This window comes from Bombus huntii, chromosome 14, assembly GCF_024542735.1.
Source record: "Bombus huntii isolate Logan2020A chromosome 14, iyBomHunt1.1, whole genome shotgun sequence".
NCBI lineage: Eukaryota > Metazoa > Arthropoda > Insecta > Hymenoptera > Apidae > Bombus > Bombus huntii.
The window spans coordinates 2,877,543-2,896,591 of record NC_066251.1 but is presented as its reverse complement, the minus strand read 5'-3'; the positions used below and the strand labels follow the sequence as shown (position 1 = coordinate 2,896,591).

Below are 19,049 nucleotides of genomic sequence, written 5' to 3'. Positions count from 1 at the left end.
TATTTTAAAGCTGAAACTAACAGCACATCAAAGAACAGAAGACATTTTCATAGCGCTTTGTTTAGTCGGTTTATATCGTCTCTGAATTAACTCGATAATGGATGATCTTTGTCCTACATTTCATTTTTCTTCTTATTTCTTCTAATTCTAATTCTAAATTATATGCACAATGTAACTCGCAGGATTTCGTTAGCGTATGCATAATTTCGAGTAAAAAATGTTACACGTAAATCGATTTATCTTCTTCCTGAGACACGGAAGTAATAAACGATGATTTTACAATGACTGTGAATTGCGGAATTGTAGTTTGAAGAGATCACAGAATATTTGGAATGTTATCTTTCGATCGGGAGTTAAATTTGCAGAATAAAGATACTTTTGATATATTTACAATTACGAAATTGATTTCTCGAATCGATTGAGGAGAACAGTCGTTTACAGTTAAAATAAGAAAAGACAAGTTGTCATATGTGCGGTAGTTTCGAGTATAAAAGTTCTCTCGTTACTTTATTATTAACTCTTTCGTTATTTCTTTGTTACAGGAGAATAGTGAGCAGTCACGACTGCTGTTAAAAAGTGAGTAACTAACATTTTAATATTATGAATATTATGCACATACATTGCGAAAATCGAGTGGATTTTGCGTAGAAATTAACCCAGTTCGAAAAGAAGTAGAAAACTATCGATTTATGCTGACCAGATGGAATAATCAATACCCTAATCGATGAATTTCTAAAACACTAAATTTTTCATAAATTTTCTTTCAATGGTACACAGCATTTTCATGCGTACGCGTAACTTGGAAATATAAATTTTGCTTAAAGCGTATAGACTTCGACATCTGCACATATTTTGGGATAAAGAAACGCGTTATCTCGAGCAGTGTCATTGAAATTTTTCGATCTGCCTATCGTCAGATCAGCAATTTTCTCGTCGATGATCGTATAGCTCCGGAAACACGTTTAAAACTGCCAGATATATGTCACAGAATTTTCTCTTGCGATCCTCGATCTGCGAAAGACAAAAAGATATTTAGACGATGTCCGTTTTCAGCGAGTTATGGCGCGCGACGAAAATTGGTCGCACTTTGGCTGCATATAAAACAGGCAACGTGCACTTCCACTTGTATCGTAGCTATCCATTAAATACGCGTAAGTGGAGAAATTAATACGCGTTAAAATGATTTACACAACAACTAATTAGCCTCGCGCTGAAAATTCCAAGGATACGCACATCTCGTGGTAATCGCGCGTCAGTTTCTTCGTGCTTAGACTGCGTTTTCACTGAAGCAACAAAACGAGGATGTTCCATCGATTGCTGTTGCTGTATGTCTGAAATACTATACGATAGTTATCGAATAGTCGGGAAAGTTCGCAACCTTTTTGACAATCGATATATTTGGTTATAACTTTGCTCTTGGTTGAACGTTAAATGTATTGACTAGCGAGGAAAAATCTGATTAGTTTCAATGGAAAGAATGTTATATTTTTGATGGAGAAAGACAGATAAGAAAATATTGTTGGAAAAGTTTTTTGTTTTATATCAGTTTATTAAATTATACACGAGCATAATAATAGAAATATAACGAAATAGACGATACCTAATTCGATGAAATAATATAAAACAGAAATTGTTGTTCATCTATTATCGTCTTATGAAACGGAAGAAACTGTTCGGACGACCTAATCGATAAAATTTGATGGATATTCGTAGAAACTACGTTTTATCTCATTTCACACACTTGTTTATCAGGTACAAGTACATGTAACACGAAATAGCTGCAAATCTAAACCATAAATTATAAAAGCTGATACAAGTGTTACACTGTTTCATAATGTCTCTAATAAATGCAACAAGTACGTAATAACCTAGTAAATAAATTCTCTGTAAATAAATGTTCTATTACGCAAGTGTCTACTACTGCGTATGTATGCTAAATAAATGTAATACTAAGCGTAAACGTGTATAGAAACTTGATTAACTATGCGAACCTAAGCTAAGCAGTCTCTAAAGATAGGAAATAAAGAATAATAAGAGAATAATTGACAATAAACGATATCTTATTATCTACGATAAAAAATATAATATAATACAAATTATTTCATTTTCTTCGTTTTCCACCCGTTTACAAACTACTTTCCCATAGTAAGAAAGTGACTAACTGCACCGCTTAAATTCACAAAAGTCGACAAAGATACTTTTCTCGAGACAGTGATCATCACTTACGAATTACCTAGCAAACGATAAAAAAGTTTATCTATAACAAACGTTATTCTTCGATTTGTATCACTTTCACAGTAAACAGCAACGGTAAAAGCAACGATGTCTTTTTACTGGCGATTTTTCACGCGGAGAAATATGGAGAAACCGTCGAGTATAGCAACTTGTTCAATGGAACAGTAACGAAATCTGTTCGTCGTTGCCTCAGTGAGGACGCAGCCTTATCGTTCTCGTTTCAAAAGCTATTCCGATTCGAAGCACGTTTGCCTTTCTATACCTGCAGGCACCGCGAAACTTTCCAAATGGGAAAAATGAGAAAAAGGGTAAAAATATGCTAAATGCGACACGTTGGCGGTCGTAATTCAGGAACAGGTTTCATTCTTCGCTGGAAGGTCTTTTGACGCGTAAATCCCTGACGTTTATAATTGCTTCACGGCTATAGTATATTTTATTGAAACGTACGATGAATACAGTAAGTCGACGTTATTAACGTTTGATACATGATATTGATTAAATGTTAATTCAATTAAGAATGTACGGTCGTTAAATCGCACCTGAAAGAACCACACGATATATGGTTTCTGATCGATTGTTGGCACAGGATGCTTCAATTTAATTAAACCAATCTGTAAGTAAATTACGACGATTTTGCAGCGGTATTATTTAAAGTTCGCATGTGCTTAATTACCTCGTGGTCTAATTACCTGGTAGTTTAATTATCGCGTACATGTGGCTGATGAAAATGGTAGATTGAATTTTTTAAATTTATGTATTAATGGCCTGAAATTTGTGAAACGTACACGCGTAGCATATTCGATTTATCGTTATGTTGGTTTCAAGAGATACGATTGGGTGTACGTTAATCGACGTATAAATTCTGCCACTCGTAATTTTCTTTAACGGGCCGTCTTAATGAAAACGTATATTTGAGTTTATTTATTCAATACCGTGCGAAATCCACGAGAATCCACGAAATCGGCGAAGAAAATATTCAAAGACGAATCAGACGATGTTTGAATATCAAAATATTTGTTATATCGAGGAAATAAAGGAAATGAAAAAGCAACAATTATAGGATTCCCTTGGTAGTAAAATGAATTTAACTTTCGTAATATCTTACGGTGATTGTACAAAGAAAATTCTATTTCCCCGTTAAAATAATATTAAGTGTCTTTCTTTTACAGACGCGTCTTTTACAACGACGCATCTTTATACAAACATGAAATCTAATCTGTCGAACGTTGTGATCCTTAGTTCGATAGAACAAAATGGATTATACGTAATTCGATAAAATAATACAAAACGAAAAATGTTGTGCATCTATTATTTCCTCATAAAACGAAAGAAACTTTCCGGACAACCTAACGCGTCGAAGTACATAAAGAAATAATGTTGAGCAGAATTCGGAGATACAAATAGCCCAAATTTTCTTCGGTATAATGTTAGCAATCGCGTATGAATTTCACAGGGGAATTGGCTCCGCTCACGACGAAGTAGAATGAGACGGTCCGTGCAGACCCGCGATATCGATTTAGTCTGCCTTTCGCGGAACATCGTAGAAATATAAAATCTTTAGACTTTATAATAATTTTCTGCAAGCAGATACGTTCCTCCTTGGATTCTAAAGACTGGAATCCTTCTAATTGAATGCTTAAAATTTCAGGAATTATTATCCTTAGAAAAGAATATCTCGTTTGATTTAAAGGATGCGATAATTCGCAGAAATTTCAATTGATCTTTGCTTTCATTTTTTGAAAATTTCAGCAACGTTTCAAAGTTTAATTTAAGCGATACGACAACTCGAACAATTTTCATCTGCACTTTCTGAAAATGTTCGAAGAGTAACAGGACGTTGTTGATAGCAGAAGCATCTTGTTACCGAAACGTAAAAGCTCGAAATTTCTCGATATCGTAAATATTCTCGATCTTCAACTTTCGAAATCTTGTTCGACTAATTCCATAAACACGAGTTCTCGCGCGCGAGTAATCCTTTCTTGGGCCAATTTTACGGCTAATTATCGCGGTTGATAAATGCAGGATGTCGAATGAATGGTAAGATCGCGCAAAAACGGGCGTGTTACCGCGCTGCACGCTATTATCGGGCGCGTCGAGCGACGATCAAAAGGGATTACACAAAAGATTACAAGAAGAGCGGCGCAATGTCGTAAACGCGCGTCACACGCGGGAGTAAACTTCCGACTGAGGTAATTTCCGGTCGCAGCGCGCGCCGTCACCTTTTGTCAGGCGTGAGTGAGCTATGGAATTGCGATTGAAAAGCTCTCAAGGCCGCGGTTCGTTCACGTATACCCGGTTACGCGTTCAAACGTTTTACGTAACACGCGTGCCTTTTTTATGCTCGTCTATCACAGTTCAATTAAATAATTCTGTGCATCTCTCGTAACAGGAATATCGTGGATGTTGTTGAATTATTTGAAAAATTCCCAGCAAGATTGTATGCTATAGTTACATATTAATACATAAATTACACGTTGTAAGTACAGCAATTTTTTCTACTGAAATACGAATAATTGAATATCTATACATTTTGCCCATTTTTCTTCGAAATGTAAAGTTTTTGTTTCTTATCGAAAAATGATATCTTTTTTTGTCGATTGGCATTAAAAAAATAATTGTTTACAGTTGACGTCAAATATATATGGGATTGGCAACTAAGTGATTGCGGATTTTGTCAATACCATCTATTGACAAAATGTAAACTCTTTCTTTCTTATCGAAAAATAATGTCCTTCTTTGTCGATTGGCGTTAAAAAATAATTGTCTACAGTTGTCAACCCAATACAATATACGCAACGTGATAAGATCGACAGGCTGTTAGAAAGCTACGAATTTTCCAGATAATCCAATAATTCCATTTGCTAACAGTCAGTTACACGTGTAACACTTGCTCCTAGGAAAAGCTCGAGGTATGTTTCTCACCCTTGCTGTTTCCTTGTCACCCCAAATGTAAGTCACAGATCGGAGATGTTTTTAAAGCGAAATGTACCTGTTCATTTGCCCAGTTATGGACAAATAACTGCGCAAACATTCGCAATGAGAATATCAAAGTACCAAATAGTCACTAAACCGCGAAATTCTGTAAATCACAAAGAAATATTTATCTACAATTTTCTTTCACTTAATCTACTCATTTGATCTATTTTATTATGAAATACGTTATTCTATCAACAGAAATGTTCACACTCGTACATTTCTGTATCCTGAAGTAATAATATTATAATGATATTTGGCTTATTCTTCGTTAGATATCGTTTCTCGATATCTTTCGTCCCTTCGCACCATATTTTTTTATTTTTCCCTAATTACATTCCTCGATATTCACTTTTATACGACGTACGTAGATTTAGTATGAATTTTGTCAAAAGTTTCGGATAAAATTCGACGTTATCTAAAACACCAGGCAACATTTGCGTTCTGCAGAAAACCACGGAGAACGAATCAATATTCTCGTCGACGCTTAGTCCACCTTCGACCATGTTACCCTGCTATGGCGTCGCGACGCTTGCCGACTAAAAGCTACGAAAGCTCGTTAAGTTCTCGGAGACGTTCTTCCCTTAGGTCAGCCGGCGTATCTTCATACAACCCTGGTAAAACAACGAAGGTGGAAAGCTCTCCTAACTTTTGGGATGGGTAACACGGAGAAGCGGCGAGTCAACGAAAACTGCGACGCTTTCGAAGGAAACGCGACTGTTCGTAAAAAAAAAAAAAAAAAAAAAAAAATATTGGTCCAAGTTTTCGAATAAATTCCCTTCGTATCGATCGACGTTTTTCAGCGAATTTGCAAGCGTGGAGATTGCATTTGCCTATTTGTAGATTCAGGTGAAATATTATCGTCTTTTATAGGTTTCCCGGGAGAAAGAGGAAAAGTCGTTGAAGAGTTTAAGATGTATTGGAATAAAGGTTTATGATTCGAGTTTCATGTAACCGTGGAGGTTATTCGAATTGTTACTGGTGGATAGGAAAATTTGTAGTAGGAAGCTTTTCCCAATGCTTCGTTTTCCGTCTAGTGTGAAGTATAATTTGTTGGGAAGGGGAATGTGTTGTTACGTATACAGCCTCAAAGCAGCAGAAACGCATATATTTAGCATGGTAATATGATCTTTAGACATACAATAGGCGAGTTACGTATTGTGAAAACACTTGTTTTAATTACGTACTTTATCGATTATATGACACAATTTCCACTATAATTTAGCGAGTAGCAAGTAACAAGTAAGCAGAGAAATAATTAATTTATACGTATAAGCTACTCGACATAAACTTACAATAAAAGTATCGAACAGAAGCAAACAGAAGCTTCAAAAGTAGCGACTATCAATAGATGCGTTTTCGATAGCCTAACATATTTTATGATACCATAGCATATTATTTGACTTGTTTCCTCGTTTTTTTTAAATTTTTCTTTACTCCAACAAAATCACACGATATTTTCCATTTTTACCCTACTACGTTAAAGACCAACATCATCTCGCTATACATATACGTATAAATATACCACACAACTCTAATCATCTCACACGAACGCTAACACAACTTTCACACCCTCGAGTCTCAACCAATCCAAATTATCTATCGCAACTTCACCCTACTCGATTCCATCGACTCTCTACGAGTCTCAGCGCGCACACTCATCGGCCGTGGGCGTTCCTCGCGTCGCCCTGGATGCTTCCCACCCGCGCTATATCTAAAATTAACCCCGAGCAGCGTCGCGACGCCGACAACCTCTCTCTGCGCTTTGTTCTCCTGCTCCAATTCCTCGCCGTAACGACGCTCGTCGCGACGCTCTGTAGGAGACGCCAAGGATCCTTTCGTCGACTGTTGTTCTCCTGGCCGTGGAGGACGTCGCAGCGCGGCCTCTGACAACGTTTATCTGCTTCTCGGCCCTCGTCCACAACGCGGAAAGCTTCCTGGAACGCGGAAAGCTCGATGAAAAGCTATCGCCTAGACAAAGCTACGCTAGCCTCCACGTTCAACGTGTTCCCCTGTTCCGATGGTACGTCAGACGACGTCTTCCGTTTGACGGGCAGCTTCGTCAGACGTTGTCGAGACTGACGTTTTCATCCGACGCGTTTATAGTCGCCGGATAAAGCGTCGCGAGCCTAGGGCGCCGCTGAGCTTTCTCAGGGGCGCTTTCTCCGTAACGTGCTTCTTCCACAGCTTCTGACTAGCATCCTAGGGTATATCCTAGGGGAATCGTCCGAGTTCTCGTCGTACGATGCTTACGTTCTTTTTATTGTTCGCGATATAAGTCGCGTGCAGCCCCAAGAATCCCCAGGCCTGGCTGTGTCGCTGTTCGAACAGTATCGATCGAGGGTTTTTTGTTTTGGCAATTTTTTTCCAGTGTTCCGCTGCATATAGGGCTCTGCTAGGGAATCGGTGTGTTGCGGTGTTCTGTGTGGGTGGGCGGTCGTGTCTCTTTTGGGAAATATTGATCTGACTTTGTTGCGATTGCGGCCTGGTTTATCGCGGATGCTGCGCGGTATTTCGAAACGCGATGCGAGCGGACTTTTTGCTCGCCGGGTTTATCGAAGTTCGTCTAAAAATAGGTTTTACCAGGTACGCGTTCGATTAATGAGCTGTTGGTTGCTTTATGTATGAAATGCTTGGAAGTGGAATTCAATTTTAATAAATTTACGGGAGAATATAGAGAGTTATTACGAATATATCGTTTGTTGCGTTTTATACTTGTCTATGAGATTACCTGATGCTCATTTCTACAGTTTCTACAGTTGAATCCGCACAGTTGACTTTGAACGTTAGTGGAAAGAAGCTTTCGGAGGTTGGTTTCTTGCCAGACATCGATCAGTAGTTCGAAGACCGATGGCTGTGTATGAAGTGGCTGCTTCTACTTGCATCTTCTGTGACGTTTAAGTTTCTACTATTCAATCGCATCTTTAGGTTAATCAATTTCTTCTTCTTTGAATTGTTTATTGCAGTAACATTTCTTCTTTCGTCTCCTTCTATTAAAAATTACAAAATGCAATTTTATTAAAATATAATAATGAAATTATTTGTTATATTTAAGTATTAAATAATTACATTTCAATATACTAACATACATGAATGGACTTGTAATTTTACTCATAGAACACACTTACTCTGTTTTATAAGAAAAGAATTAGATCTATGCATTTATCTATTTTTACCATACTACTTTAATTAAAATTATCTGTACATAAAATCTATATTTAGTTACTTGTTAGTATACTGCTATTAATATCGCCGTTACTAAACGAGTTGATATCACATCTAAAACTGTATCTCAAGGGTCCGTTACCAATCATCGTCTTTATTATAATTATCTAGACAAAGTATATTTACTTATAAGTTATACATGGAAAGTTCTATTAATAAAGTTGATTTCAAAAGTAAATCGTAACTCGCCAGCGTACATTTAATCTTAGTTCACCGTCACTTTTAATTATAGTTATCTATATAAGAAACTCTTTAATTACACATTCAACTGTTTTAATTACACATCTGAAGAGATCAGTTACATATCCTACATTATAATTTATGGATTAATTACCAATATCAATTCACGGTCATCTTTAATTATAATCACATATCTGTACGAACAATAATGAAAAATCACAGATCTATAATCCAGCTATTAAATAATATCACAACCAAAGAACTTAGCTTCATATCCAAAGCCGTGAGTCGATGATTAATAAAGAATCTCACTTCACCAACCTCGATTTACGATCGTCTTTAATTATAACTACATATCTATACGACCTATAATTACAAATCACAAATCAATAATCCTACTATTAATAACGTCATAACCAAAGAGGGTAGTTTCACCTGCAGATCCGTAAGTCAGTGATTAATAATCAATTTCACTTCAGCAATCTCGAATTACGATCGTCTTTAATTATAACTACGTATCTATACGACCTATAATTACAAATCGCAGATCAATAATCCGACTATTAATAATATCATAACCAAAGAACTTAGCTTCATATCCAAAGCCCTAAGTCGATGATTAATAATCAATCTCACTTCACCGACCTCGATTTAACATCGTCTTTAATTATAGCTACATATCTATACGAACTATAGTTACAAATCACAGATATTAATAATCACATCATAATCAGAGAGCTTAGTTTCATCTTCAAAGCTGTAAGTCAATGATTAATAATCAGTGTCACTTCGGCAAGTCCTCCACCTAAACCCAGACGCATTGGAGAAGAGCCAACTAACTCGCATCGGAGTCTGGTCTCCTGGCATAGCGTCGCGATGCCCGAGGACTGGCGCCACAAGACGTCGTCCACTACGTCGGCGTCGGCCAGCGTCGCGGCGCCGAGTCCTCGAGCTTCGTCGCGTTTCTGTTAGCCGGTTCGCGAAACCCGTTGTGACCGAGCCGCGACAAGCGGTGAGCGACAGGTGGGCAGCTCTCATCGGGATCATCGACACGTCGACCCTTTGCAAACGTCGACATGATGTTTCGATCGTCTACTGACCGACGTAACGTCTTTCAGCTTAGGATATCGCGTTGTTCGGGGCGAAGGGTGCGAGCACACCTGTGCGACCACGATCACGCAGGTCGAGAGACGAGCTGGCGCCGCACCAGGCGCCCATCATGTGATGTCGGCATCCCGACGCTGCAACCCTTCTTCAGGAACGTGCACGAGAATATTTGAGCCCCTTAGCTTCTGTTCTTTCCTCGGTTCTTTGGATTTTTCATTTCAACGATTTTATTTTGCAAACGTTTTCACGTATTTCGACAGCCTCCTTGGTTCTTAGGATTTTTCATTTTGAAGATTTTATTTTGCGATTTTCTGCTTATTTTGGGCGTTGGTCGATGAATTTTCGATTCGTGCGGTGTTAATTAAACCGCTGTTAGGTATGATATATCGTATCATATTTTCTCATTTCTTACGCATATCTCAAATTAAAATCTGCCAACACAGATCGTATGTTCGTGTATCGATTATTTTTCAAGAATTTTCTCTCGCTCGTTGTATATTTGTCAGTACTATTTTATATAACGGTTTACTTCGAAGCACAACTAGATTTTCGATGAAATTAATCGATAAAAATATTCTAACAAATATATTCACGAACACATTCTGTACGAACAACGATCAATTTTTAATGCGCTTCCTTTGTCGAAGTAACATCATTGGCAGATAAATTGTAGCGGACTTGCGCAGCATTTCCAATCGAAGCCAACATTTTTGCCATTGGCGTCGCACGTAAGAATTTTTTACCAGGATCGTATGAAACATATAAAGGGAATGCTTAGAAAGTAGACAGCAGGAAAATTGCTTTATCGTTCAAAGAAGCCTTATGAGTTCCTGCCTTTCTGTCGGAACAAAGGATAAAGAGGGAAGTAGTACAAGAACGTCATGGACAGACACAGTACCTCGGTCGACTTCTTCTATCGCTCGCGTATGCGTATAACGTAACTAATTTATTTTTAATTATTTATTACAGTAGTTTATCTAAATTTATAGGCAATGTATATCTAGTGCGATATTAGAATTAAACATCGTATTTATGTGTTTAATAAAAATATATATTACTAGGTTTACTATAATTATTATATTTTAAATAACTATGCTATTAATCTCAATTAGATACATCAAATTAACAACTACGTACTTTACATATGTTTATTAAAAACTTATGAGTCTTTCACGTCATTTATCATCGTTTTACGTCAATTATCTGTTGCGTTATAAACTTCAGCAAGAAATTACATATTCCCAGATAATCGAACCAACGCTAACGTTTTCAAATCAATTTTCATCCGAAACTCACCTAATAATCACAATTTTTCTTAACTGCTACGTTGAGATGGAAACAATACAAATACGTTAATTGTCAAAATGTTATGGTTTTAAGGTAGTCCAAGAAGAACTAAGAATATCGATCCATAAGTTACAATTATCAGGTTGAAGAAAATTGAAAATTATTAATTTTGAGACACTTAACGCCGTGTGCAGCTCGAAATAACGTGATAACGTTTGTAACGTTATATTTATAACGTTTAAGGACGTTCAGATCCTCGTAATAGCAGCTAACCTTCCATAAATCACATTTCTTTTATTTATGAGGCAAATAATTACAATTAATCGAAGCTCCTCAATATAATCACTCAACGCGTCTGTGATGTAGGTCAGGTAGATGAAAGGAAGTTTAAAAAGCAAGTAGCACGGAAAAGCATAATTACGCAAGTAGGTAATTACACAATGAGTAAATGATTGCTATCAGTGTAGTAAAAAATATCTTATATGAAGGTTACTATATAATGCAGGCGCAAATTGTTTTCACTTTAGCTGATCATTATTTTACTCAATAAGCTTCATGAATTTCTGCCATGATATTTTACATTAGTGTTCCTTGTTTAATTTCCCAAATCTTGTGCTCTCTATATTTAACACACACAATCCAATACTGGCATTCCACATTCTACATTACCTAACCTATACGACTAGATTCCTTCTTTATATTCCTCGCCCTCTATCCCATGCCACGTATCCTATTTTCCATTTAATCCTATTTTAATTCCATTTTTTAAATCAAACGCAGGAAAACTACTCTGGAAATTGCCCACGCACAGCCCACAAAGGAAATTCGGGAAATCAGAATCTAAGGGAGAATAACCACTTCCCGCGAACGAGATACACGCACCTAGAAAATGAAATTCCTTAAAAGAAATTTCCCACGGATTTATCATTCCTACTTTTACAATGTAATTATCGTACAAGCATTGCTTTAAAATTATTCCAAATTAACAGTCGCGTTTCTTACGACATTTAATATAAAATTAGTCGTCTGAAACATAAATGCAGAACACAGAATATATTAAATTGTAGCTTGTTAGTGAATAATCGCCATCGATGGTCTTATTCCCCAACCAGCGATATCATTCACAGTATCGAAAACAGGGTGTCGATCTGGGCGTGTCACGCCGCCCTATCAGGAGAACACGTGGCAGTTATATCGGTCCTGGCTGCCAATAACAAAACGTAACGAAAGCCACGGTCGACACAAAGGAACAACGAACCACCACAGCTCTATGCATATTCACGAAACGAGGGTGGAAGAAGGACGGACGAACGATACAGGTTGCAATCGTCCCCGCAGTGTATAGAAGCGTGGTCACGCATCCACGAACGCGTATTGGTTGTTTCGACAGGAAAGCGAGCATCCGAACGATTGTCCACCCCCTGCTGGGGGTGGCAGGGTCGTTCGTCAAGATATTTCCTCGACGAGGTTCTCGGTGGCGATTCCTTTTCGTCGGTAAGGAAAAAAGGGAGGAAAGCGAGACGATTTCAGAGAGCTTTCGGTAAGACGAAGCACCCAGGCGGTTGCTTGCGAGCAGCCCCCGTTATCAGGCTCGCAGAAAGGCAGCTGTGGTCGACGGCGCCGGCGCCTACTCGTGCGCGGCCACCGAAAAAGCGCGGGCGTCGCGACGCCCGATTCGGAGAACAGAACGCGTTGCGTGTTGCAAGAGGAGATTCTGTTGGCACGGTGGGGGATTTGAATGGAAATAGAAACAGCGTATTTTTAGGGCGACGCGGAGAAGCACACACGCTGCGGCGAATATCTTACGCCGTGAGTTGAATTTGATTTAGTTCGTAATTATCACGCCAGTCTGATTAGTATTCGGGAATAAATGGTTCGAATTAATGGTAGTTTAAATTTATCGCACGCGAGTAAATGTAAATGTTGGAATATCTAATGACGTTTGAAATCGTCTAGTTGCGTTACATTAAGCACTTGCGTATCGAATTACGTTTTAATACGGCACGTTAATTACTAATCGTAGCAGTTAAAAAAAGGATTTTCGTAATAGAGTACACGGGCAAAGCTAAACAACATGCGAATACAATTAGAGAGTTGTATAATGTACAAATAAATGTTACATGGAAATTATATATTGGTATATCATTGCTATATAAATTGATGAGAAACAGACCGTGTCAAACTATGATAAACTCGTGCAATGTGCAAATAGATTTTGCACGCAAGTTACGTCTCGGCACATATAGTGTAAAACGAATTGGGTTAGGTTTAATCTCTGAAAAAAACTAAAATACCAGCGAAAAAAAGAGACAGAAGAAGGAGGATGAAAAATCTGCAAAATATATATATCATTGGACAGTAAGCGAGCAGGATTTGTTTTTTCATTTGAATGTCGGCCGCCGTGCCGGGTTAATCGACTTTTCAAGAGCAGGCGCAAAAAATTGCACGCGAGTCGGCTTCCAGGAGCTTAACAAACATAATGGGAGCCCAGAACGAGTTCTCAATTCGTGCAGAGCTCAGTTTCATTTTCTAATTATCCGCTCCATCCGTTTTACCCTTACATTTCTTTCTCTCTCTCTCTTTTTTACATGTAGCGATGGGATTAAGTTCGATACAAATACTTACAAATCCGAATCAAGCCCAACATCCAAGATTTGCTTCATCAGATTCCAATACAATGTCATTAGGTGGCATTGACAAAATCTACAATCACTTAGTTGCCAATCCATCTATCTGTCGATTCGTTACATTTATTAGCTCCGCAAGTTCGTTCATCGTATCTTGGCGAAGTATTCGCAATCTTCACAAGCTGTTTTCCAACCTCGGAACGAGCACTCGCAACTTTCGGAAATCTGCTTACGGGCACGTCGACGCTAAACTATTGGATTGGCAACTGAGCGATTTCATTTCTCAAAGTATTCGTACAGGGCCCGAGTCTGTTGCGTTGAAGTTCGAATCTTCTTGAAAGTAACCGATTCTTTCTTTCCAAATAACACAGACTTCTCGAATCCAACGTTCAAGTTCGCTGCTTGCGCTATTACCAGTTGCTTGCGCCCATCGCTATTTATATTAATTATCGCGTCTCTTATATTCTCGTATTCCTTCGACAGTGTATCTTCCTTGCTATTTGCTCGCCAGCCAACCCTGCACCACGGGAGCCTTATAATAAATACAAATTAAACGATATATTTCAAGGAACAATTAGCTTCGGGGAAGTGGGCCGTTTCGAAGCGACGAGGCAGTGATTGCTCGGTTCGTCCTCTCCTTTTTAGGGCCGGCAAGGAATTTATGTTGGCAACGTATCGACAGTAAAGGACATAATTGGAGGCAGTTTGCGCAGACCTCATCGCTAACTGACGCACGGTCTTCTGCAAGTATAGCCGCGTTCAATTATCGATGCACGATGATGTTCGTGTTATTCGCCGGTCTTCGAGGAGATGTCTCTTCGATAGCTGTCTGCTGCATTTCTTCAGGGTTTCTCGTCCTGGTTCTGTCTTGTCTTTCGTAGATTGATGGAAATTTATTGTCGAGGAACGAACAGGCTAACTCGGATCTTCTCTTCTTTTAATTAGAAAATTTCTTTTGAGGTAGTCGTTGGGTAGAGCTCGAAATTGGCTTCGAAAGGCTAATCTCAAATTTTGAGAAAAATTAATTTCGAGTATGAGAGACCCTCGCGTAAAATCTGCGATCTTAACGCAGCGATGTACGTCGGATTTGGAACAAAGGATTGCCGTTTCAGTTAACTTCGCTAGTCGATCTAATATTCTGTTCTCCAGTTACGGTCATTCGTATCAACCATCGACTTTTTACAATAAATAAATTGTTAATATTTTCACAGTATCGTAAATTGGTAAATTAAAAGACTAAATCCTACTGGTTTCCAATTACATTCCTTTTCTACGATTAAATAATTTGAATAGTCAAATTGAAATTTTTACTAGCGTCGAAGATTTTCTATCTAATCTTTCTCCAAATAGTTTCGAAACTATCTCTCTTCTTATACCTGAATCATTATCCTTGCAAGAGTACGGAATTCTAGTCCAATTAATCAGCTTATCGAATATCTCGGTCACTTATCATGTTTTTCTACGTCATCAGCAGGTGTCCTAAGCCAATAAATACTTACAACAATTCTCCATTTAACTATTCATTCCGCTGTTATCCAATTCTCCTCTTACACAAAACCGATAAATGGATTGCCTGTTTCACCAAGGAATCGTAAACGCTTCGACCAGACAGTCAGAGTTCTACTGCCCAATAGATACCTTTTAAATATCGATATAATTTACGAAGTATTTGCTCGTTGACTCTTCCTACAAATACTATTTGGTGTCCATGGTTCACAGTCGCAACACGAGTTATTATTCTTCCAAAATAATGCTACTTATCACTGTTTGTTATTATCGTCATTGCTACGTGTGTTATACGGACATGTTGTCAGCCGCCAAAGTGGCATAAAGTAAGAAAATCAGCAACACACGACGCGTCATATAATTTTCCTGTGGCCTTCGCATAAAGTGTAATTAAAATTCGTCATTGGCATCTGAGTGATTGCGGGCTTTGTCAGTACCATCTAATGACAAAATCCGCAATCACTTAGTTGCCAACCCAATAGTTCCACCAGTGTTGAAGTGGTCACCACTTCTAAGAAAACTCTACATCTTTTTAGTTTTCTCAAGCACTGAAGCCATCGACAGCGTTAGACGATAGACGAAGGCAGACCACAGACGGTAGACAGGCGACGATGGCTTCGGGGTTTTCAGTTATAGGGTAACGCTGTTAGCGTGCGAATCGGGACCAGCTCAAATTATATCCCTACTTGTGCTTACACTTCTGTATTAAAATATATGTCGGAGATGAAAATGGTATGTTGATAAAACCCCCAATATCCTAGTCCAGACTTTTACTATAGCTACACTTAAGTAATAAAAATAAGAAATAGTTTTAATGTTCAAATCTGACTTTATGACGATGGATTCGGGCTCGAAGTGACATAGCCACGGTCACGGAAGGGACGTGTACCTGACAGAGGTATGGAATGATCATATGGCTCTCCTTAAAAACAAAGATGTCCCCCGAGAAGTGGGGACAGGAATATATAACTGCAGTTTCATTTGTATTACGAGTTAGTTAGTTAGTTAGTTAGTTAGTTAGTCGTTGGACGAATTGCTAATTGAGTTATCCGAATCGTGTATTACGTTGGTACTCGTCATCCCGTGGACCGTGGATTCGTTATCGAACCTGAATTCGTTGTCACCATCATCTCGACCATCCTATCGCCATTACTCATAGCCTCTTGTAGTGTCCACGTTTGTAGCGATAAATATTAACTACATCCGCAACGGTAAATGCCAAAATGTCAACCTGACTCCGACATATATTTTCTACTTTACGATTTATCCGTGCGTTCCTCTGTTAACTACGTCTGATCGCCTCAACAATCGGAAATAACAGATAAACCGACGTATCTGAGTCGAAGTGTACAGAAGAACTAGTCTGACTAGAAAACGACGATTCTACTTTGCCAAAGGAGAACGATGCTGAATTTTACCAATGATGCGACCTTGGCAAGAGTCGCGATCATTCCGTGAACGACGAGTCGGACGTTTGGGACAGCACCAGGTCTGATTACGGCTCGTGTTATAACTATAAAATTGATATCGCTTGTAATTTCGAGTCGTTACAGTCGGCCAGCAGGAACGAGGATACTAGATTATTATAAGTTCCGTGATTACAGGCCTGAGGGCGCAAGTGTGCCGTTGTTGGCGATCGGCGCCATCACGAACGCCTTTACGAGCGTTAATGAGCCACATTGCATTCCCATTTTTTCACCCCTTCCTCGTTCCATTCTTCTCATCTCCTCCTTCTTCCTTTCCCTCTCTTTCTATTTTTCCCTTTCTCTCCTCTTCGTCTCGCGTTCCTCCCTTGCAACGCTACAGGCTGCTTAGTCGATGCCAGTCAGTGCTTAGATCATTTTGGAACTAGGTTACGCTGTCTAGAAAAGTAATCGAAAGCTGTGGAGATTTTCAGATTCGTTAATTGGCCAAAAAGATGGCCGGAATGCGTGGAACAGGCCGATTTACGCATTCAAATGAGGATGTAAGCGAGGTTTTTAGTTAGGCGCGTCGGCCCAGTCGCCATAAATTAGCGCCTCCAATGTCTTCTTCATTTTGGGTCCTGAGAAAAGGGTTTCGGAAGAGATACGCTCTCTTTGGTAGGCAATATTAAGCGGTTTAAATTGATTCCCCCTTTTTCCTCTATTTCCTTTGAGAAAGATCCACGTGTTTCTGAAAAACGCTATTTCAGCGTTCGTTAAGAGCAGATAACTTATCTTCTTTAACGTGATTCCATAATTTACGTAACGAGAAACTCGCTGGCGCGATGTAATTCTCTGAGAATACGTTGTCGTTGCACGTGAATTTTTATATCGAGAAAGTGGTATTTTATAAGCATGTTTATTCTCAGCGTATTGTACCCTGTCATTTTGTGTTATTTCTTCTTTAAATTATTCCTCTCATTGTTTAATCCTCTCTATAAATTCGACGTTTATCGTGAAATATTGCATCCGAATTACCATAGAAAATTGTCTCTGGAACGATTGATCGAACGGTTTATCAATTTCGATTAAGTCGTCTCATAAAAGTTCCCTTTCTCGCGCGTGAAATTCTCTTTATTCGTAGGATTCGTAGGAAAGTACGACGGTCGATAGGAAGATAAAAATTGACGTAACGTGAAAGGAAGAATATTTTACATAAGGAACATGCAGCATAATACATAGCACCGAAACGTAATATATAACAACACTGAAGTATAGCGAAATAAATTATAGTGTCACCGAAACGAGCGGTTTCAAAACTTTGAAGGAAAAAAAAAAAAACGAATAAAAGGAATAGATAATTGCGAGCCTCTTGTTTGAGGTTTTAGCGTTAGCCGTATCATCATCGGGTTGTTTCCGCGGCATAAAAATTAGAACCCCGCCGTAAGCCCCTTGATACGTAACCAAATTGCATCGTAATTATTCCAACCACCGCTCACGTATCCTGCACCGCCATAAAAATCACCATCCACATTTCCATCTACACTCCATAATTCACAAAAAGAGAAAGAAGGGAATTAAACGGGTGTTCTTTTCTTTAGACAGGTAGCCGCGGGTTATGTTTTAGAAATGAGTAGCAATAAAACAATAAATATAAAGCACCGGGGCATTTTCGGCATTTCTTAATTAAGCCTCCGCCTCGTTATTTCATATTCTTCCTTCCTCTCCTTTTTTCTTTTTTTTTTTTTTTTTACTTTTCTCCGCAATATCCGATTACCCTTTGCTTCCTCTCCAATACTCTATTATCACCGTAATGTAATACGATAATATGAAATGCAGCAGCGTGGTTCGCTATCGTTGTATATTAACCGAGAGTGTTTTTAATAAATTAATTAAACCGTTTTCTCGAACGATATTAAGAAATCTCGATCGAACGGAAGAAAATATACGAACACGTGTTCGACGATCGGGATAAAATCCCAAAGAGCAATTGGTACGAGAATCGATGAAAGAGCCTTCGGAGAGAGAAATGTCCATTACCTCGACCACCGCAGAAAGCAGCTCTTAAGAGAAACAAAAAGGGCGAAAAATCCAAGAAGGGGAGAGAAATGAGGAGATATGAAAGGACACGGCCGAAGCTTGGAAAAAAAAGGATTGAAAAAAGAGAGAAAAAAGGAGAATCAAGGGTGACGAGTATCGGTAGGATGAAATTTCCCCTGTCCTACTGCCCCTCACCCTCCGTCCTTCGAGCATCGTGGCAGAAGGGACAAGAAAAAAGAGCAAAAAGCGGAGGCCGCGCGCCGTGCACACGCACGCACACGACTCGTACGCGCGTGTTACAGGTGGCACGCGTGATACGCGCGCGCGTCCAGGCGCGGGAAACTTTGCTCGCGATTCGTATCGAACTTGCATCCTTGCGCGTGTTTTAATACGAGGAATATCCTAGTTTCCTGTCGAAATAGTAGCCGAACTGGAGTAGAAAAAACATATGGAAGAAATAACACTG

The 19,049-nt window shown here is 38.8% G+C and overlaps 1 protein-coding gene and 1 long non-coding RNA gene across 14 annotated transcripts in view; one reads left to right on the top strand and one right to left on the bottom strand.

The window, feature by feature from the left end:
- Positions 1-19,049, top strand: part of LOC126873465 (tubulin monoglutamylase TTLL4-like) — a 236,845-nt gene that overhangs the window by 155,171 nt on the left and 62,625 nt on the right. For all 8 annotated transcript variants that reach the window (XM_050634330.1, XM_050634322.1, XM_050634326.1 and 5 more), the window contains one exon: positions 543-576. The gene's annotated coding sequence lies outside the window, so the exon portion shown is untranslated. The remainder of the gene's footprint in view (positions 1-542; positions 577-19,049) is intronic.
- LOC126873469 (uncharacterized) lies at positions 6,298-17,215 on the bottom strand. 6 transcript variants are annotated; one of them, XR_007692410.1, is made up of 3 exons: positions 8,631-17,214; positions 8,435-8,540; positions 6,298-8,198 (listed from the first exon to the last, which is right to left on the bottom strand). It is a non-coding gene; the product is annotated as an uncharacterized LOC126873469 (long non-coding RNA). The 6 variants fall into 6 exon arrangements; XR_007692414.1 differs by having other exon boundaries at positions 8,435-9,141; positions 9,259-17,212; XR_007692412.1 differs by having other exon boundaries at positions 8,435-8,979; positions 9,049-17,210.